Genomic DNA, 24,675 nt, shown 5'->3' on the forward strand with positions numbered 1-24,675 from the left:
CAATATCTTTTTCTAGATCGTGTGGAAAATTGCTATATAGGCTGCTAACATCGAATGTGGCTAGTATTGTCCCATCGGCTACTGGTAGGGCGCTTAGGAAGTGTGTGCATATATATATATATATATATATATATATATATATATATATATATATATATATATATATGATTGCTGCATCTTTCCAGATGATCGCCATCACATTGAGTTCTCCCAATCTCGTCGTCCATGCCATCTCATATGACTCTGCACTCCCGCCGCAGATTTGCACATCTTGAAGCAGATGTGACATACAAATTGAGCAATTTCCATTGAGTAGACTTTCAAACTTTGCTGCATATTAAACAGATCGTTTGGTTCGAAATAATAGGTGCAAAGTTGACCTGAACATGAGTTTTGTGCGACTTAAGGTGAGTGACGTAGCCAGCTTTTGAGAAAAGCACTCGTTCACAAGTGTCGCATTTCCAGATCTCTCTCTCTTCCACTCTCTCTCTCTCTCTCTATCTCTCTCTCTCTCTATATATATATATATATATATGTATATAGAATAGTGTTGAATGTTTGCTAGTTACAAAGGTTTTTTTTAATTAATACTAGCATTGTTTTGCTAAACTTTTGCAAAACATGTTTCAGTCACATCTGACCTAATCAAGCCCAAATGTGTACCTTATCTTTCCATTTTATACTATATTTATATATCTATAAAAGTAAACGTGTCTGTGTGTCTGTTTGTTTGTGTGTATGTGTACATTTTCCTTCGCAATAACTCTGTTAATTTTCAGTCTACAGACTCGAATTTTGATATACAGGGTACTGAGATTTGGAAAAAATCTATGTGATCGGTTTTGGGCCAGAAATTTGGTTGTTAACGGGTCAAAGTTCAATGATTTGACCTTTGAGAACTCTACCAAACTTCTCCGACTGTTTTGGATCTACACACTTGAAATTTTACATATAGGTTCCTCAGACATGGATCTAACTTAATAACTCGATTTGAGCCCAAAACAAGAAATGTTAAGGGTCAAATTTAAAAAATTGACCTTTGTTTCCTTTTTTTTTTCTCAGGGAAAATGTATGTTCCTTGATCATGGATCTAACTTAATAACGTGATTTGAGCCCAAAACAATACATGTTAAGGGGTCATAATAAGGGTCAAATTGAAAAAAATTGAACTTTTTTTTTGCTCAGCATACACCTCCAAACACTCGGGCAACACCATGCCGAAATGCTAGTATATATTTAAAAGTTTTTATTGTGCCAAATTATATTTATTTGTGTTTTAATAGATAGCGTCTCTTGTCTCTCTTTCTGTTTTCTTATTACATCCTCCCTCTATTTTCTGCTTTCTTAATTACTAGCATGGGTGCCCGGCGTTGTCCATGTGTTTGAAGGTGTGTGTTGAGCAAAAATAAAAAAAGTGGTAGTAGGAAGGCAGGCTCGAACCCGTACCGCGAAGGAGGAAAAGAACGAAAAAAATGTGATCATGTTTTTAGCCAATTTTTCGGTATTTGTCGTCTGAAGGGCCGACCTTCAAAACGATACTGATCTTGTGAAAATTCGTCGCATCAGTCGAAAGTTATAGGCAGACATGCAAACATACATACACTTATATATTGGTAGCGAAAATTTTCGACGCCAGCGGATTAAAAAAGTTGCCTGAATACCCTTTATGTAAAATTTCAAATGTTTAAACAAGAAATTGCTTGAGTAATTTGTTAGAGACTGCAAAGGTCAATTTTTTTAAACTTTTACCCCAATTATGACCCCTTAAAATTTATTGTTTTGGGGTCAAATAAAGTTATTAAGTTAGATCCATGTCCAAGGAACCTATATCTAAACTTTCAAGTGCTTAGACCCCAAATTGTCGGAGGCGTTTGGTAGAATTCTCAAAGGTAAAATCGTTGAACTTTGACCCGTTAACAGCAAAATTTCTGGCCCAAAACGGATTACATAGATTTTCCCAAATCTCAGAACCGTGTATATCAAATTTCGAGTCTGTAGACTGAAAATTGACAGAGTTATTGTGTAGGGAAATGTACACAGACAGCCACAGACGGACAGACAGACAAACATTTTCACTTTTATAGATATATAGATTTATGAAAATTGCATAACTTTAATAAATGGGAAAATTGTTTTTTTTCAGTTCTATTTTTCTTTTTCTTTTTTTCCTTGTTATAGTCTGACCCTGTAAATCGTCTAAGTGATCGAGATTCTTGGGATATTTTAAGTTCACAATGGCTACTAGACGATACTTGTTTCCTCTTTAAATAAACCGTTTCAGTTTAAAGTTCAAGTATAACCCACTTATTCCGACTCTTCTTGGGAGAAGTGGATTCATGTCTCTCAATCACAGAACTCACCGGAACTGCAAATATACGCCGTTTCCGGAAGTTCAACAAGATTCCCGGATTCCGCGATTTTGCGCTTCTCTAAACATATCGATTAGATTAATCGAATCTATTAGCGTCGTTCGATTGAAGTTTTAAGCAACATAATTGAGTTTCACGAGGAAATAAATTTATAATAATAGAAGAGATATGTATGTGTGCCCGCGTGTGTTTGTTTCCGCATGTATATCTATAATATAAAGCCGAATGTGTGTATGTGTGTGTGTGGGTGTGTGTGTGTGGTCACGAATAGGCTCCTATATGGTTGATTATTTTAGAAAAAACTGATTAAATATAATGATAGAAGGTGTATCGAGACACAGGAATGGGTATGTTTGATCCTGCAGAAGGGTGGTTCATAAAAATTGTGGGGTCTGCGTTCGCGGCTGGTTTACAAAGTATGGAAATAAAAAATTTGAAAATAAAAAAACGTTTACACGTGTTTTTGATATAGATGTATATAAAAATACTTTGATAAGTATGTTTTAACTTAAATAGGGATGGTATAATAAAATTGTGGGGTCTGCATTCGCGCCTGGCCTCCATAGAAGGGAAATAGGCACACACTTTAATAAAGACTTTTCATATCTATCTTCGTAAGTATACTTTGATAATTATGTTTCAGTTTGAAGAAATATTTATAATAAAATTATGGGGTGTTCGTTCGTACCTGACCTTCAAAGAATGGAAATATGTCACAAAGTTTAGCAAAGTTTTTTTTAATATAGATCCACAGAATATTGTGATAAGTATTTCAGTGTGAACAGGTATGGTATAATAAATTATGAGGTTATCTATTTTATTTTTACTTTCATCATATTTTTCTTTAGTTTTGATACTCCCAAAAGCTATCTTTTTACAACCCTTCCTTTTCATAACCTATAATACTTTCATAAATCAGAGTCCATTTTCTGTAGGCTGTTTTTGAACCCAGTCAACGACGGGTACTTTTGTTAGTATATATATATATATATATATATATATATATATATATATATATATATATATATATATGGCATAGTTGTTAGGTGTTTCCGAATAAATGTGGAAAGTCCCAGATGTGCGGATCGATACTTCTTACTGAACATTGTATTTGATAAAAAACGGAAATCAAAAAGAACACTTGACGCCATTATTTGCTTCTTGAGTTTAGTTTACTTTTTTTATTTAGCAAATTATGGCATTGTATATTTACTTGTCTCAGTCATCAGTGTTGACTATGATTAACTTCTTTTATGTCGTAAAGGTTAATTTTTATTATTTACAACAATATATACATATATATATATACAAATATCTATATATCTATATATGTATATATACAGATATATATGTACAGATATATATATATATATATGTGTATTTATATAACTACTTAATTTACTCACATAAAATTAATATATGAAAGTAATGATTTATGCGTAAACTTTAAGTATTTACTTCAAAAGTGCTCAATACGTAGGTAGAGCTAGTTAGTAATTTATAATATATATATGGCGATTAAGCTACACTGAATATTCGGCGTTTCGTCCACTCTAGGACTCCTCAGGCTAATGCGCGCATTCTGTGGTTGTTTATCGTTTTTATATGCTCCTCTTCTATTGAGATTTTAGTTAGCCAATCAGCTTTCTAGTATCTACCGCGCCCCTTCCTATCAGCCAATGGGCATGCATTTTATCGGACAAAGGATCTGTTTTAAAACTAGGTTGTTTTTTTTTAGTGTTTTTTATTGTTAGTTTATATATAAATATATATATATATATATATGTACATACATATATGCACACATATAGATACTATTAATCGCCATATATATTTTATAAATTACTATATATATACATATATATATATATATATATATATATATATATATATATATAGAGAGAGAGAGAGAGAGAGAGAGAGAGAGATACGAGGGGTGTATGAAAGGTTTAAGCATCGTGTAGAAGAAGCGTTGCTGCATGGTCAAACCCATGATGTTTTGTATGTACAGACCTTTGTCATTTTTTGAAATTCTATCATGTTTCGTTTTATTTTTTTTCAGATTTTTGAATAAGCGCGAGTCAAGAAAATAGTGAAAAACCTGAAGGAGGAAAACAGCACCGCCATGCGATGGGTTAATTTCTATTGCGATAAGATATGATGATGAGTGAAAAATGGAGAAAATAGAAAATCGTGCAGTCATCAAGTACCTGCATTTGAAAGGCATGACCGCCTCAGAAATTCATGAAGACATGGTGAGAACATTAGCAGAAAGTGCCCCAAACACGGTAGTATTTGAATATATGGTTAAGTGACAGTTTTACTTATTTAGAACTGCTTTAAAACTTCACCGCTCACTCATTTTATTTACCAAATTTTAAACAATTATTACAGTTTATAGATCATTTTCTCAGCTAATCTGCTTGCCAGTCGGTTTGCCTCAAACTCCACACTGAACTCCGTACACCACTCACTCCCTGATTTTCCTCTGCGAACAGACGCCACACTTGACGATTTGAAAATCACCCCTTCTCAGGTACATGCTATTATAAAAAACCTAGACACCTCTAAAGCATGTGGACCAGATCTCATCCCGGCTGTGCTATTAAAAAAATGCTCTGCCGAGGTTGCTCCAGTTCTGTCCAAACTTTACAATAAATGCCTTAACGAATCTTGTTTTCCCGACTGCTGGAAAACCGCCTCTGTGGTACCAGTCTTCAAGAATTCTGGTGAAAGAACTGACCCACTTAATTATCGCCCCATTAGCCTCCTCCCGCTTTTCGCCAAAATATTTGAGTCCTTAGTTAATCAAGTCCTAGTCCAGCACCTAACAGCTGCTAAACTCCTGACTGACAAACAATATGGATTCAGGCAAGCCCGTTCAACAGCAGATATCTTAACTGTAGTTTCTGAACGTATATACCGTTCATTGGATAAAACAGGGGAGGGTAGAGCGGTGGCCCTTGATATATCTAAGGCTTTTGACAGGGTATGGCACGATGGTCTTCTAAGGAAAATTAGATCATATGGAATCACTGGAAGAATTCATAACGTAATTAAATCCTTCTTAAGTAATAGAAAAATCAAAGTTGTCCTCGACGGACGTACATCCAAACAACATGACATAAATGCGGGAGTGCCTCAGGGGTCTATCCTTGGACCTCTATTGTTCCTGATATTCATAAACGACCTCCCTGATAATATTGTTTCGGAGATGGGTATATTTGCCGATGACACCACTCTCTATAACAGATATGAGGGGAAAACAAATGAACACATATCCAAGAAAATGGCAGAAACACTAGAGGATGACCTCCAATCCGTAGTGGAATGGGGACAAAACTGGTTGGTCTCATTCAATGCTGCTAAGACTAAGCTTGTTTCCTTCAATAACTACAAGAAACCTTCTCTACCACCAATAGCAATGGCCAAGAACACATTGCCTGAAAGTACTTCTGTTAAACTCCTCGGCCTAACGTTTACAGGGAATATGAACTGGAATAGATACATTGAGAGCATTGCCAAGGCTGCTGCAAGGAAGGTTGGCTCCCTCTACCGTGCTAGAAAACTACTTACGCCTGCCAGTATCCTATACCTCTATAAGGCAACAATTCGCCCATGTATGGAGTACTGTTGTCACATCTGGGCTGGTGCATCTGCTGCTTGTCTCTCGCTCCTGGACAGGGTTCAAAAAAGAGTCGCCAACCTGATAGGTCCTGAACTGTCATCTAGGCTTCAACCTCTGTCCCATCGACGAGATGTTGCATCCCTCTGCCTGTTCTACAAATACTTTAATGGTGAATGCTCTGACGAACTGCAAACACTTGTACCTCCCCGACGTAACTACCCCCGGCAAACCCGACAAGCTACTAAGTCTCATCCCTTTACAGTAGAGATCCCTAGGTGCAAGAAAGCCTTTTACTCCAATAGTTTCTTCCCCAGAACTGCGGGTCTTTGGAACTCCCTTCCGGGATTCTGCTTTCCCAACTGCAATGATATGCAGAAGTTCAAGTGTAATGTTAACAAACATCTTTCTACTCTTCTCCCTTCATAATGACCCCGCAAATTAATTCCCTAATAGTAGCCCCCTACTTCAAAGTGGCACTGTGCCTTGTTTGGGGTGAAAATTGAAAAAAAAAAAAAAAAAATATCGAAAAAAAAATTCAATTTTCGTTCAGTAAAACAAAAGTTATAATAAATTTACTCGTGTTTAAAATCGTAAAAAACGTAAGGATGTGAGCGACGTTTTATGACTAGTTTCCATAGCAATCACGTTGCTTCAGCGACGACTGTTGCTACCAATTCACTGCTCTCGCGAAAAGAGAAATAACAAATAAAACAGAGAGAATGAAAGAACTAACGGGAGATAATTGGGAAGATTTTATTGAAAGCATACGCGTGCCGTATATTGCTATTACATATGTGTATGTTATGTTTATTGGTCAAAAATAATAAGACTAAAATAAAAACAGAACAAGTGAGTTTACTGGAAGCCTATAAAATTATGAATCACAATAGAAAAATGCGAGCATATAAAGTAATATGGTTAACTTAAACATTGAAAAGTAAAGGACTAGTTGTTAAAACTTGAAAGAAAGGACAAAATATTCTAGTAAAAAAATAAATAAATTTATAACTTAAAATATTGCAGCATTAATATTTTTAAAATTCAATTTAAGAAATTATATAATCAATTATTAATTCTGCAATATTTTGAGTTATAAATTTATTATATATTTTACTATTATGATCTGTATATATACATATACTACTTAGCTCTGCCTATGTATTGAGCACTGTTGAAGCAAAGGGTGAAAATTTACGCATAAATTATATTTCGTGTATTAATTTGTGATTAAATGAAGTAGTAATGTATGTATATATATATATATATATATATATATATATATATATATATATATATATATATATATATATATATATACCAAATCAAGAAGTAAAAATAAGTTTACAAGCCTTCCGTAAACTTAAACATGGTACAATTATTTATATAGTGATCCCAACCAAATAAAAGAGCTCAATACAACCAAAACGGAAAATAGAGCTTGTCATTAGAAACCAAAAATTTAAGACTGTAAACTACCATTTACATGAAATTATTTTTTCGACAGGATACTCAAATAAGAAATATTAAAATTTCCTTAATACGCAGAATTTCAAAGAATGCGTTCCTTCATCAGAGGAATGATATTAGCATTAACTCAGAACGAATATTTATTGTCTATAGTGATAGACTTATTTTGGTAATTCTATACTAGTGGGACCAAATTTCGGAAACCGTAAAACTGAATTTCACATGAAAACAATGGTATCTACATATTCCTCGTATTTTTAAGATGATTATATAAAAAAATCAAGAAAATCGATAAGGTAAAAAATTATTTATTAAAGATAATAAAAAATAGAATTTGATGAAAACGATCGTAAGACACAGGAGAGTTCAAAAGGGAAGTAAATTTCCGTTACGATTTAAATAAGATAGCTACAATTTTTCACCTGCTAGTAGTAGTAGTAGTAGTCCCATTAAGAATATTTTGTAGTAGTAGTAGTAGTCCCAGAATATTTTGTAGTAGTAGTAGTAGTCCCAGAATATTTTGTAGTAGTAGTAGTAGTCCCATTTAGAATATTTTGTCCTTTCTTTCAAGTTTTAACAACTAGTCCTTTACTTTTCAATGTTTAAGTTAACCATATTACTTTATATGCTCGCATTTTTCTATTGTGATTCATAATTTTATAGGCTTCCAGTAAACTCACTTGTTCTGTTTTTATTTTAGTCTTATTATTTTTGACCAATAAACATAACATACACATATGTAATAGCAATATACGGCACGCGTATGCTTTCAATAAAATCTTCCCAATTATCTCCCGTTAGTTCTTTCATTCTCTCTGTTTTATTTGTTATTTCTCTTTTCGCGAGAGCAGTGAATTGGTAGCAACAGTCGTCGCTGAAGCAACGTGATTGCTATGGAAACTAGTCATAAAACGTCGCTCACATCCTTACGTTTTTTACGATTTTAAACACGAGTAAATTTATTATAACTTTTGTTTTACTGAACGAAAATTGAATTTTTTTTTCGATATTTTTTTTTTTTTTTTTTTCAATTTTCACCCCAAACAAGGCACAGTGCCACTTTGAAGTAGGGGGCTACTATTAGGGAATTAATTTGCGGGGTCATTATGAAGGGAGAAGAGTAGAAAGATGTTTGTTAACATTACACTTGAACTTCTGCATATCATTGCAGTTGGGAAAGCAGAATCCCGGAAGGGAGTTCCAAAGACCCGCAGTTCTGGGGAAGAAACTATTGGAGTAAAAGGCTTTCTTGCACCTAGGGATCTCTACTGTAAAGGGATGAGACTTAGTAGCTTGTCGGGTTTGCCGGGGGTAGTTACGTCGGGGAGGTACAAGTGTTTGCAGTTCGTCAGAGCATTCACCATTAAAGTATTTGTAGAACAGGCAGAGGGATGCAACATCTCGTCGATGGGACTACTACTACTACTACTAGCAGTTATAAATTTATTTATTTTTTTACTAGAATATTTTGTCCTTTCTTTCAAGTTTTAACAACTAGTCCTTTACTTTTCAATGTTTAAGTTAACCATATTACTTTATATGCTCGCATTTTTCTATTGTGATTCATAATTTTATAGGCTTCCAGTAAACTCACTTGTTCTGTTTTTATTTTAGTCTTATTATTTTTGACCAATAAACATAACATACACATATGTAATAGCAATATACGGCACGCGTATGCTTTCAATAAAATCTTCCCAATTATCTCCCGTTAGTTCTTTCATTCTCTCTGTTTTATTTGTTATTTCTCTTTTCGCGAGAGCAGTGAATTGGTAGCAACAGTCGTCGCTGAAGCAACGTGATTGCTATGGAAACTAGTCATAAAACGTCGCTCACATCCTTACGTTTTTTACGATTTTAAACACGAGTAAATTTATTATAACTTTTGTTTTACTGAACGAAAATTGAATTTTTTTTTCGATATTTTTTTTTTTTTTTTTTTCAATTTTCACCCCAAACAAGGCACAGTGCCACTTTGAAGTAGGGGGCTACTATTAGGGAATTAATTTTCGGGGTCATTATGAAGGGAGAAGAGTAGAAAGATGTTTGTTAACATTACACTTGAACTTCTGCATATCATTGCAGTTGGGAAAGCAGAATCCCGGAAGGGAGTTCCAAAGACCCGCAGTTCTGGGGAAGAAACTATTGGAGTAAAAGGCTTTCTTGCACCTAGGGATCTCTACTGTAAAGGGATGAGACTTAGTAGCTTGTCGGGTTTGCCGGGGGTAGTTACGTCGGGGAGGTACAAGTGTTTGCAGTTCGTCAGAGCATTCACCATTAAAGTATTTGTAGAACAGGCAGAGGGATGCAACATCTCGTCGATGGGACTACTACTACTACTACTAGCAGTTATAAATTTATTTATTTTTTTACTAGAATATTTTGTCCTTTCTTTCAAGTTTTAACAACTAGTCCTTTACTTTTCAATGTTTAAGTTAACCATATTACTTTATATGCTCGCATTTTTCTATTGTGATTCATAATTTTATAGGCTTCCAGTAAACTCACTTGTTCTGTTTTTATTTTAGTCTTATTATTTTTGACCAATAAACATAACATACACATATGTAATAGCAATATACGGCACGCGTATGCTTTCAATAAAATCTTCCCAATTATCTCCCGTTAGTTCTTTCATTCTCTCTGTTTTATTTGTTATTTCTCTTTTCGCGAGAGCAGTGAATTGGTAGCAACAGTCGTCGCTGAAGCAACGTGATTGCTATGGAAACTAGTCATAAAACGTCGCTCACATCCTTACGTTTTTTACGATTTTAAACACGAGTAAATTTATTATAACTTTTGTTTTACTGAACGAAAATTGAATTTTTTTTTCGATATTTTTTTTTTTTTTTTTTTCAATTTTCACCCCAAACAAGGCACAGTGCCACTTTGAAGTAGGGGGCTACTATTAGGGAATTAATTTGCGGGGTCATTATGAAGGGAGAAGAGTAGAAAGATGTTTGTTAACATTACACTTGAACTTCTGCATATCATTGCAGTTGGGAAAGCAGAATCCCGGAAGGGAGTTCCAAAGACCCGCAGTTCTGGGGAAGAAACTATTGGAGTAAAAGGCTTTCTTGCACCTAGGGATCTCTACTGTAAAGGGATGAGACTTAGTAGCTTGTCGGGTTTGCCGGGGGTAGTTACGTCGGGGAGGTACAAGTGTTTGCAGTTCGTCAGAGCATTCACCATTAAAGTATTTGTAGAACAGGCAGAGGGATGCAACATCTCGTCGATGGGACTACTACTACTACTACTAGCAGTTATAAATTTATTTATTTTTTTACTAGAATATTTTGTCCTTTCTTTCAAGTTTTAACAACTAGTCCTTTACTTTTCAATGTTTAAGTTAACCATATTACTTTATATGCTCGCATTTTTCTATTGTGATTCATAATTTTATAGGCTTCCAGTAAACTCACTTGTTCTGTTTTTATTTTAGTCTTATTATTTTTGACCAATAAACATAACATACACATATGTAATAGCAATATACGGCACGCGTATGCTTTCAATAAAATCTTCCCAATTATCTCCCGTTAGTTCTTTCATTCTCTCTGTTTTATTTGTTATTTCTCTTTTCGCGAGAGCAGTGAATTGGTAGCAACAGTCGTCGCTGAAGCAACGTGATTGCTATGGAAACTAGTCATAAAACGTCGCTCACATCCTTACGTTTTTTACGATTTTAAACACGAGTAAATTTATTATAACTTTTGTTTTACTGAACGAAAATTGAATTTTTTTTTCGATATTTTTTTTTTTTTTTTTTTCAATTTTCACCCCAAACAAGGCACAGTGCCACTTTGAAGTAGGGGGCTACTATTAGGGAATTAATTTGCGGGGTCATTATGAAGGGAGAAGAGTAGAAAGATGTTTGTTAACATTACACTTGAACTTCTGCATATCATTGCAGTTGGGAAAGCAGAATCCCGGAAGGGAGTTCCAAAGACCCGCAGTTCTGGGGAAGAAACTATTGGAGTAAAAGGCTTTCTTGCACCTAGGGATCTCTACTGTAAAGGGATGAGACTTAGTAGCTTGTCGGGTTTGCCGGGGGTAGTTACGTCGGGGAGGTACAAGTGTTTGCAGTTCGTCAGAGCATTCACCATTAAAGTATTTGTAGAACAGGCAGAGGGATGCAACATCTCGTCGATGGGACTACTACTACTACTACTAGCAGTTATAAATTTATTTATTTTTTTACTAGAATATTTTGTCCTTTCTTTCAAGTTTTAACAACTAGTCCTTTACTTTTCAATGTTTAAGTTAACCATATTACTTTATATGCTCGCATTTTTCTATTGTGATTCATAATTTTATAGGCTTCCAGTAAACTCACTTGTTCTGTTTTTATTTTAGTCTTATTATTTTTGACCAATAAACATAACATACACATATGTAATAGCAATATACGGCACGCGTATGCTTTCAATAAAATCTTCCCAATTATCTCCCGTTAGTTCTTTCATTCTCTCTGTTTTATTTGTTATTTCTCTTTTCGCGAGAGCAGTGAATTGGTAGCAACAGTCGTCGCTGAAGCAACGTGATTGCTATGGAAACTAGTCATAAAACGTCGCTCACATCCTTACGTTTTTTACGATTTTAAACACGAGTAAATTTATTATAACTTTTGTTTTACTGAACGAAAATTGAATTTTTTTTTCGATATTTTTTTTTTTTTTTTTTCAATTTTCACCCCAAACAAGGCACAGTGCCACTTTGAAGTAGGGGGCTACTATTAGGGAATTAATTTGCGGGGTCATTATGAAGGGAGAAGAGTAGAAAGATGTTTGTTAACATTACACTTGAACTTCTGCATATCATTGCAGTTGGGAAAGCAGAATCCCGGAAGGGAGTTCCAAAGACCCGCAGTTCTGGGGAAGAAACTATTGGAGTAAAAGGCTTTCTTGCACCTAGGGATCTCTACTGTAAAGGGATGAGACTTAGTAGCTTGTCGGGTTTGCCGGGGGTAGTTACGTCGGGGAGGTACAAGTGTTTGCAGTTCGTCAGAGCATTCACCATTAAAGTATTTGTAGAACAGGCAGAGGGATGCAACATCTCGTCGATGGGACTACTACTACTACTACTAGCAGGTGAAAAATTAAAGTTGTTTTGTTTAATAATTCAGTAATTTTCAGGTAATTTCGACTGCATAATTTGGAAGCTACCATTGTAATTTATTAGAATTGACAAAAAAATCAGCTGAAACCATTTTTTTATCTGAAATTTCCTTTATCGACTAAAAAGCTCGTCCCAATAGTGTAGAAGCGCACTTTTTTCTTTTTTTTTTAAACATACTCGATGAATTTTCATAATTTTTTGATATATTACTATTTTCGACATTATTATTTTTGCTAAAAACAATATATTTAAAAAATCGATTTATCGACTATATTTAACCAGCACCAAACAAATATTGTATATCTTCTTACTCTCCTTCCTTTATTGTTCTACTACTACTACTACTACTACTACTACTACTACTACTACTGAGTCTATGAATTTGCTGGTAATTGAAATATATGAAAACTAGTCATGCATGCAAAAGAAGTAAGTGTAAAGAGTTGACGAAATAAAAAAAAGAAATGACATGTGAAAAAAGTAAATTAAAAACTAAAGATTAAACATCCAGATAAAAAGATACGCGAAATGATCATAAGGATCAATGTTCTCATAGGAAGTAGATTTACAATGTTGACAAATAAATCCAAATTAAAAATCCACAATGTGCATAATCCAAATCTGTAAAAAAAAAATCCCTTTGAAAGAAGTCGAGGAAAAAAGATTATTTCGAAGCGAAAAGATTCTCTTTAACTTGGAGATAGCGCGACTGGCGTAACATTGCTTTAATCCCCAGCAAAATATTTGTAATTACAGAAATATTGTTTTAAAAGATACAACAGGAGTAAAATAAGTTGTGTCGTTGTGACTCAGATAGATTGTCTTTGAAATGATGAAGTCTTGTGTCAAAAGGTGCACATCTGAAAAGTTGCGTTGGAGTAAAGGCTTTCAGTTGAACGGAAGTGAGATGGACAAAAGGCGTGATTTCGGAATAGAAAAAAGAAAAATGATTGAAAATAATTGACGCTAATGTATACATAATCTTAATAGCAATTATACTATTATTATTATTATTATTATTATTATTATTATTATTATTATTATTATTATTATTATTATTATTAATACTGTTATTAGTGATAATGATAATGATTGTAATGAAAATTGTCCTTATAATAATAGCAAGAAATTAATAAATCATTGATAATAAAAAGAAATAATAATACTAATTAAACATGATAATAATGATGATAATAATAACATATAAGCTAAAAGTAAGTATAATAATAATAATGTTAACGATAGAATTCGTCAGGCTAATGCATCTCATTATTGTTTCTTATGTAGTATTGGGTTTGTTAATAAGATTTTTACTTATTCACATCCGCATGTATTGTAATCAATGAGTACGCGCATGTTTTTCTTTATTGTTTTGCCTAGCCTAGGAGTTTTTCATTTTTGTGATCGTTTTAAAATCACACATGCACACACATTATATATATATGTATATATATATATATATATATATATATATATATATATATATACGTATAGATTGCGGATATTCATGCAGCCTTTTTTTCATTCAGACAGACATTTTGAAAGACAACAGAAAGCTTCTGTTTTTTTAATAACTTTTATTTATTCAATGTTCCGCACCCCAACTACTTTAATTAAATCTTCCAACAATTCCCTGCAGAGCCTAACACAGATTCCTGATGATTCGTAAACGACTACACAAAAAGTAGAACCGTTTTAATTTGGATGATTTCTTTTACATTTTATGTTATACTATAGTATCTGTTATGGATTCAATTATTTATTAATTATTATTATTATTATAATTATGTTTATTATCATTATCATTATTATAATAATAAATATTAGTAGTATTAGTATTAGTAGTTAGAGTAGTAGTAGTTAATCATTCCTTTTTCGTTATCCTAAAGTAAAGTTTATTTTTTGTATACATCCGTTTGCTATTTCACTTCTGCAATTTAATACATTTTGGGATTCTTTAAAGTTAAGGATAGCTAATTTTTCATTCAAACATAGCTTGTACGGATCATCTCAGTTTTTTGTGCTTGCCGTACTATTTGTACTATTTTCTATTCTACTATCGGTAATCATCCACTTTCTTTGAGCTCTTGTCTGAGGTTTAAACAGTTTAATTTTTAGCAATTAAAACTAATATTACGTGCTTTTAATGTACAAGATTAGGTAAATATCTTCGAATCAGTGTAGGTATATATGCATATGTATATTTATACACACATATGCATATACCTATAATGTTGAGCTTTTTGTTACACTGACATTGATATTAAGTGCCTACTGTTCTATTAAAAATTATTAAAACGAACTTCTTAATATACTCTGGATACGCGAACGACTTTATAAAAATAAACTAATTTGCATATTCTTTTGAAAACCGAGTTCCATTACTTAATTATTCATTTTTATGATTTCTTATTGAATGAATGGTTTCATTTAACTATTACTCTCAATTCTATTTGTGCATATTTTCTACAATGTGCGTAATTGCGTAGCATTTAGAATGAATACCCCCCACACATATATATGAGCTTCTCTGCTTGTATACGGGACAGTCACTACCAAACCTCTTTTCTCAATCTATTGTATACAGACTTGAAACTAAAAATATAATGGGACTGGATCTGTAGACCAAATTCGATTTGTGTTTTTAGATGAAAAGCTGCTAAGATTTAAAAATTGCAAAAAACAACAACAAAAAAACAAAACAAAATGGAACTGGTCGGAATAAGTCGAGAAAATCTGCTACTGATACACATGCGCAAATATACATTTATACCTTAAAATTGCTTAAATTGTAACGTGTTTTTTTATCATATTTCGCTTGCTAGCTCAAACTGTAATGACTAAAGCTGGAGTGCAAAATGTTTTTTTTCGATTGTATCTGATGGCCTCGAAGTCATATTTTTTAACCTTGGAATCATTACTATATATTTGGTACAAAATAATAATAAGTACAAATTATTTCTATAATAATAAATATAAAATCTGCATAAATTAAAATATCATATTTAAGCGTATTTTGCAGCCGAGCAACGCCTAGCGGTCTGCTATTATATATATTACTTATAATTCAATCTCTTTAAAATATGACCTTTATAAAATTTAGAGGAAGATTATGTCATTTAATATGAGATATATCGTGAAACATTTTGGTGCTCATGCAGAATAAGGAAATATTAATCGTGAGAATTTTCCAGGCAGTTGACGTAAAATGCCGGAAGGTGTTAAACAAAGTTTCGTATATTTGTTCTGAAATATTTTAGTTATTACTAAGATAATTCAATTACAAATAAACTATATTTTTATTGTTACAAAATGAACACAATAAATAATTATTTCCAAACTTTAATAAATTAAAATTTAAATCAAGTAAAACATTTACTGTAAGGTAAGTTTCATGATTAAATGTTTATTTTTTGAATAAGATACAACTGATAGCGAACGTTAAGAAAAAAACATCTTTTTGCAAATCAAAATGAATATTTAGCTTTTTTTTCTTAAACCAAACAAAAAACAAAAACAATAAACAAAAAAACTTTCTGGTTGTTGAGATATCATTGACTCAGTCTTTTCGCACCTTTCGGCGTTTTACGTAAACTGCCCGGAAAATTCCGACAATAGCATGATGCTTATTCTGCATAAATACAGACATTTCAATACAATGAATCAAATTATAGTCGTAAAATGTTTTGATTTCGTTGCGTTAACCAGAGTTATATTATTTTAAAGGAAAACATGCAATTTTGCTACCCTTTAATTACATTAATTAACCCTTGTCCTTGAGTAGCATTCATGCCTTGCTAAGAAATAACTCCCTTTAAAAAATATAACAACCATCACGGGGGTAGAATTTCAGTATTGCTAAATATTAAGTTTCTAAGTAAAGATGTAAAATTAGTTAACGTACGGACAGGCTTTCACGTTTTTTATATATATAGATAGATACTAGATTTTTCCCGTGAAAAATTGGCAAAAGTTACAGGCCATTGAATTAAAATGAGTGCATTATGTCAAATTGATGCTTGAATACGATTCAAATTTTCTTTACTGTGCATCAAAGTGATACCGTAACATTTACTTCGCTGCAGATTCAAATAAGAAAAGTCTCTTGAAAATTCAAGCCACATCGGCCAAGTAGTTTTCGAGAAAACCTTTAGAGTAAATGCGACGTTGTGGTGACTAATTCATATTAATCCATAATCGTGCATCTGTTGCGTTGTTTAATGCATATATACTTTTCTAATTGTAACTTTTCAAATACAAGTGCTGGGTAATTTTTAAACTTTTCAAATACAAGTTCTGAGTAATTTTATTAAAAACTATATATGAACCTAACAATTCTTTTGTAGTTTTCTTCAAAACAACACAGAGACGAATTTATCAACATATAAGTTTTATTTACAATTGAACTTTTTGTCCATCGACAAAGAGGGAGAGACAGATACACTAGTTGTATGGGTTAGTTGGTGTGTGGCATGACGATGGAGAGATTTCAAAGATGTCAATCTGCTCTCTTCTCTCTTCCTGTTATTTATGTTATCTCTTATATAGACATCAATGGAAAATGAAAATATCAAGGGATTACATTCTTCTTTTCTATTCTGCATTGCGCAATTTTATAACTCTCGACCTGGAATGGAAACTGTTCTTTGTTTTTGTGATAATTACAATTCTGATCATTTTTATGCGACACAAATCCATCTGGAATGTGCGTATGTGCACACCCCTACTTTCTTCCACGGCGCCATGTCTCCATATCCAACATATCCTACGATCCTACTTAGTTCTTTGCAACTTATCATAGCAAATCAATACATAATTTTAGCCGAATCGGCCTGGTAGATTCCGAAAAAAACATTGGAACGGACAGACAGACAGACTAAGCGAAATATATAGATGGTTGTGTCTATTACTGGGTAAAATGTTATTCAGGGTTTCTAATTATCGTTTCTCGAATTGTTAGGAAGAGACGCGGGAATTCTCAACACGTATTAATTTGAATTGTAATTAACAAAACTGAAAGCCAATCACAAAAGGGAAATCAAAATCTAACCATGGACCATGTACTTTATTGGGAGAAGACATTGCTAATTGGATGCGGGTTTGATTAGTTTAAGTAAAATAAAACGAATATAAAAATATTAAAAAAAAATAAAAGAAACACCATTCCCATAAAAACAATCCCCAGTGTGTGAATATAATGGCATCCACATTATTCCAACAAGGTGACATACTGTTCTAAAAACTAATGACAAGGCTTTCGCTATATGTCTTTCTGAAATAGATTTTTGGATGTGATTTGATAGTATTATCTTGATTCTTGATATGAATATTTAACTTTATGTAAATTATTTAAGTTTAGGTAAAAATATTAAACTTTATGTAAATTATTTAAGTTTATGTAAAAATATTAAACTTTATGTAAAATATTTAAGTTTATGTAAAAATATAAAACCTTATGTAAAAAATATTAAACTTTATGTAAAATATTTAAGTTTATGTAAAAATATTAAACTTTATGTAAAAATATTTAAATTTATGTAAAAATATTAAACTTTATGTAAACATATTAAACTTCATGTAGAAATAGTTAACTTTATGTAACAATATTAAACTTTATGTAAAAATATTTAACTTTATGTAAATATATTAAACTTTATGTAAAAATATTAAACTTTATGTAAAAATATTAAACTTTATGTAAAAATATTAAACTTTATGTAAAAATATTAAACTTCATGTAGAAATAGTTAACTTTATGTAAAAATATTTAACTTTATGTAAAAATATTTAACTTTATGTAACAATATTAAACTTTATGTAAAAATATTTAACTTTATGTAAAAATATTAAACTTTATGTAAAAATATTAAACTTCATGTAGAAATAGTTAACTTTATGTAAAAATATTAAACTTTATGTAAAAATATTTAACTTTATGTAACAATATTAAATTTTATGTAAAAATATTTAACTTTATATAAAAATATTTACGTTTACGCAAAAATATTTAAGTTTATGTAAAAATATTAAACTTTATGTAAAAATATGTAAGTTTATACAAAAATATTAAACTTTATGTAAACATATTGACTTTATGGAAAAATATTAAACTTTATGTAAAACTATTTAACTTTATATAAATATATTTAACTTTCTGGAAAATATTAAACGTTATGTAAACATATTAAACTTTATGTAAAAATATTGACTTTATGGAAAAATATTAAACGTTATGTAAAAATATGGAAAAAATGTGACCCATTGGGTCACTTATTGAACTTTAAGTCAGATCGTTTAAATCAAAACAAGTCTGAATGGAGATCAACTATAATTAAATAAGAAAATGTTCCGAAGTTTTCTTTAGAGGAGATTGCGCTAATTTGTATTATTGCTCATTTGAACTATTGTTCTCATCTTGAATGTTATTTGCACAATGTTTCAGTTGGAGTAATCTCTGACCTTCTTCAGGTGTATAGCGTCAAGCCAGTGAAGGACTTGTCGGAAAAATATTTGAGGAATATGTAATCCCTATGAAATCAAGACAGTATTCAGAAGTGACTCAACTCTACGAAAGCATCTTTGCGAGTAAAATCCCCATGGAAAACCATGACTAAGAACTTTTTGCATGAGTTCCATGTAATTGTGGACAACTATTTAAGGTAGGATTGGTCGTCCACTAAAAGTAAGATTAGAAGAACATCGAAAACTTGTTACGTGGAGAGACTGAAAAGTTTGGTATGACTGACCACATATGAATGGAAAAGAGAAACCATCAACCATTAATAGACAAGAATAACGGTGGAGAGTAAGAAGCATATGCGAAAGTCACCAACTAAGAAGGCTTAGTATTGAATTTAACACTACATGAAAATAGTAAATGTTAATATATATTATATATAAAGTATATGTCTAGCTGTCTTCATATTTTAAAAATCTTTCGAAACGAAAAGTCGCAGAACGGTGCTAGGGGCCCCAAATGATTGGATTTTTATGGACCGTTCTTTGATGGGTCTTTAGCCGATTTAAATAGTTTTTAAGAGGTTAAAAAGGGTCAAAATTGAAATAAAATCGTTATATATTTTGTAAATTCATCTTAGTTTATTTTTTATCAATTCAGATGCGTGGTAACATCACCATCTTTAAATGCTGCAGTTTTACTTTCGGTTTCGATTTTAGTTGATGGCAGCCAAATATTTTTACTTTTGAAATCACGGCTCTATAATTATATATACTGAATCTGAACAAATTAAAATATCATATTTAAGTGTATTTTTCGACAGGGCAAAGCCGGGTGCCCCCGCTTACTAACGATAAGGATTAAGAATGTACAACTTAAAAGCAAAAGCTATTGAGCAAAATAGTATTAATACTGAGGGTGATATACATTTTTGTTTATGATGGACTACATTTGATTTGTTTCGTTTTTTATTGATTTCAGCTGTTAATTGACAAAACGTATGAAACAAGAGAAAGAGAGAGAGAGAGAGAGAGAGAGAGAGAGAGAGAAGTGTTAACGAGATAAATACATAGACAAACAGACATGAATGTGATAGACACATTGAAAAATAATACAATAATAGACGGGCGAAACGGGGTATATGATGGATTAATCACAAACTGCTGCTAACTAAAACAATTAAAAATATAAATATTTTCAAGCATAACTCAATCCCAAACCTGATGAGTAATTTATCATTATTGTATCGATTATTTATACGCATATATAAGAGAACCATATTGATGTCAAAATCGAAAAGTATTCTATTATCATATAAAGGGTTTATACCTGTCTGTCTACCTGTAGCGACATTCACCCGGGATTGATTGAGCCGGCCCTAATGGTGTTACCCGTATCTCGCGTCAAAGCGATCCAACCTTGTCGATAAGAAACAGAGTTGACGGCATGATCCAGCCCTTCACGGTCCCAGCGATAGACACCAAAAACACGAGGATCAGGCATGACCCCCATATCTACTTTTACTGTCGCGAGCCAAGTCTTAACTTGCCCACCTTGGCGCTTCTTCCAACCAGTGAATGCAATGGGCACCATCAACTGACGGACAAATTATCCCCCGACCGGCGCAGTATGTAGCCGGACCACACCATCAGAGTTTCCTTTTCAGCAGGATACAGCATTAATAGCTTTTAGTTTACATTTCATGTTGAGAAAACGCTAAGAAATTTCTGACATGTATGAATTTAGATTGTCATAAATATGAAACTTTTTTTATTTCAATCAAATAAAATGTTGTTTTTTTTCCTCGATTTATTTATATTCGCTCAAATCGCATCAAAAATATAATTAAACGGAATCCAATGAAAGTTTTTAATATGTGAAGATTGCATCTCATTAATATATTTATACTAGACTACCCGTGACCCGTTGGGTCAGTATGTTATATTAGCTATGGAATTAATGTATGAGTGTGACACTTGTGACGTAAAGAAAGTAGTTTTTTGTGACATAACAGAAACATTTCCATGAAAGTATATTAAAATGAAAAAAATATAGATAGATTTCTATGAGTTGTTCTGTTTATAATTGTTTATCTGTGAAAAAAACTTACAGCCATTTAATTATAAGTGGTTTGTCATACTTATAGGTAAATGTGCACTGAACAGATACCATAATACTTAAAGTTAAATTCAAATTTTGATATATCTTTTAAGTTCAACGTGAAAAAAAACAAACAAAATGAAAACGTACACAGTAAAACAATACGTTTTATTGTCGCGTTGATTATTTATTTGTAACGCACTTTAAAGAAAACATAGTTCGGGGTTATTTATTTATGTTAGTAGTGTAGGAGAAAATATAAATTTCTAAATAATAACGTTAATATTTCAGAGCGCAGATCTAATTCTGCAAAAGTAGCGATTTGTGTTTATTTGTTTACGCTGTTATAGGTTTATGTTTATGTACTCAAGGTCAACCGGAAGTCGTAAACCGGATGTGGGTTACAACACCCGTTTAATGGTTAGGAGCCTTGACTGCCATACAGACAGTCGGGTTTCAATCCTGGCTTAAGGTGGTTGCCTGTCTAGCCGCACTGATGAGCTGTGAAACAGCGAAACAGTACTGTATGTGGATGACTATATATATATATATATATATATATATATATATATACTATTTTGAGTTCATTGTCAATCGTCTAAAGATGCATTCTGTTTCATTTTTTGGTTAATTGGCCTTTCTCAGAGATGTATGAATATCTCATTCCATGGAACATTTTCTAATATATGTTTCCTTGCATTAACACATTTATACGTTAATAAATATTACATGTTCAAACAGTCTTTTGCGACGAAATTTTTCCCTTTCTGTGTGGGTTTATCGTTGTATTTTGAATTTCAAAAGGTCACCGGGAGAACAGAACATACGTTACTGAATTTTTAGATAATGATTGATTATTCCAAATAATCGAATATATATTTTAAACTTGTCAGTGAATCATATTATGATAGTACCCTATCAGTATATATATATATATATATATATATATATATATATATATATATATATATATAAAGCTGGATGTTTGTATGTGTGTGTGTGTGTGTGTCTGGCCACGAATAGGCTCCTATATGGTTGACTATTTTAAAACACTGATTACATATAATAATAGATGTATCGATACACAGGAATGGGTATGTTTGATCTGGCAAAACAGTGGTTCATAAAAATTGTGGGGTCTGCGTTCGCGCCTGGTCCACAAAGTATGGAAATAAAAAAATTAAAAATACGTTTACAAGTGTTTTTGATATAGATGTACATAAGAATACTTTGATAAGTATGTTTTAACTTATATAGGGATGGTATAATAAAATTGTGGGATCTGCGTTCGCGCCTGACCTCCATAGAATGGAAATATGCACAAACTTTAATAAAGACTTTTCATATCAATTTGCGTAAGTATACATTGATAATTATGTTTCAGTTTGAAGAAATATGGTATAATAAAATTATGGGGTGTTCGTTCGCGTCTGACCTCAATAGAATGGAAATATGTCACAAAGTTTAACAAGGTTTTTAATATAGATCCACAGAATATTGTTATAAGTGTTTCAGTGTGAACAGGTATGGTATAATAAATTATGGGGTTTATCTATTTTATTTTTACGTTCATCATATTTTCCTTTGATTTTGATAGCCCCAAATTCAAAGCTATCTCGTTACAGACCTTCCTTTTCATAACCTATCATACTTTCATAAATCAGAGTCCATTTTCTGTAGGCTGTCTTTGAACCCAGCCAACGACGGGTACTTTTTCTAGTATATATATATATATATATATATATATATATATATATATACTGCAGGGAGACCCGAGGTTGCCTGGGCTTGAATGATGGTCAACGAATATTTCACACTTCTATATTTTTATTGTGATCGAAATCCGTTAAATTGCCCAAGAGGAAGCTTCACATACCTCCATGCAGTTACTTAGTCCTAAATATATGTTATTCTAGATTGTACTCGAGAGAACCTACTGTTTATTTTATAAAATGATTGTATTTGCATACCTTTCCAGATAACGGAAAAAGAACATTAAGAAATTTACGTGCACGGTTTGAACCTACAGACCACATCATGCAAGAAAACAAACAAAAAAAAAAAACAAAAAAAGAAAAAAACACGCTATCAACTTACCAACCGTAGAATTTTCATAGCCCATTGTTCTATCATTGTTGCCAAACGACGAGATGGTAAAAGTGGCTTTACCGATGATAGATAAATTAAAATAACGTTTTCGATTATCGATTATCGGAAAATATCTGGGGTATTCTAAGACAACATTTAATTAAGATCCCTCCTAGACTTCTACACTAAAGTTCTGTAAATTTTAAAGAAAATCTGTTCAGTCGTTTCAGAGTCTATATCACACATACAAACAAAGTTGATTTATATATATATATATATATATATATATATATATATATATATATATATATATATATATATTACTCATGTTCACTACTTACAAAGCACATTGCCAGTTGGACGTAAAGGGCTACTATTTGGCTGGGACAATTTCTAGGAAATATTAACAAGATATTTGTTTATGTTACATTTAAACTTCTGCATATCAGTACACACAAGGAAGCAGGCAGCATGGAAGGGAATTCCAAAATCTGTTCGAGAGAAGTAACTATTAGAATAGAAAGCTTTCTGGCATTTAGGGACAACAACAGTGAAGGGTTGAGATTTTATTGCTAAATTATTTTATATAAAAATATAGTCATGAATAAAAAAAAGTAGTTTAAATTTCCAAGGATACTAAGTTCAAGTGATCGTAGACTTAGGTCTTGCATAAGCCAACTTACTGCAAGAAAATTCATAATTACAAAATAGAATTCAACTATATTGAGAGGAAACGGAGACAAAACAAAAATAAAAATAAGGAATCTTAAGTTGTTAAATAGTAAACGAGGATAATCAGCTGTTTACTATGTAGCTGGTTCGCATATTTATATCTATCCGTTTCACACACACACATACACACACACACACACACACACACACACACACACACACATATATATATATATATATGGGGATTTAAAGGAAGAAAATAATATTAATTCTTTAAAGGAAGACTTATCGGGATAATGCAAAGCTCAACAGATTGATTTGGGGTGTATGTAGAAACAAACAAAGTCAGAAAATGACAATATGTTACTATATACTAATAAAAATATAGATTTATTCAATAAAGGTATACATCAATTAAGGGTGCAGAGTAAATGGGGATTCTTTAGTACATGGTATTTCGAGGCCCAAGGCTTCTCATCAGAAAAGGAAAGAATGTTAAGTAACATATTAGGGATAACACGTCTAGCGATAGTTACATTAGGAGCGAAACGAAATATTGAGGCTGTTTGGGGGAAATAAATTGGTCTCTGTGATAGAGGAGGAGTATAACTTTTATTAAATAATGCAGGAAAGGGTATACATTTTTTACATAGGCATCACCACTCATCAAGGCTAAGAGGCAACTCGAGGATAAGTGTTAAAGAGTGTACAGTGGAAATTGGACAATATAATAATCGTTAGTAATGGAAATACGGTAAATTTGTTAACTGATATGG

General features: G+C 32.1%; 1 protein-coding gene across 3 annotated transcripts in view; it reads right to left on the reverse strand.

Annotated features, from left to right (window-relative positions):
- The window catches only part of LOC145291152 (neuronal acetylcholine receptor subunit alpha-10-like), a 693,294-nt gene that overhangs the window by 390,690 nt on the left and 277,929 nt on the right, over positions 1–24,675 (reverse strand). The window lies entirely within an intron of this gene.

The sequence above is a fragment of the Euprymna scolopes genome, chromosome 12 (assembly GCF_053919585.1).
Source record: "Euprymna scolopes isolate OS-2025 chromosome 12, ASM5391958v1, whole genome shotgun sequence".
NCBI classification, from domain to species: domain Eukaryota; kingdom Metazoa; phylum Mollusca; class Cephalopoda; order Sepiida; family Sepiolidae; genus Euprymna; species Euprymna scolopes.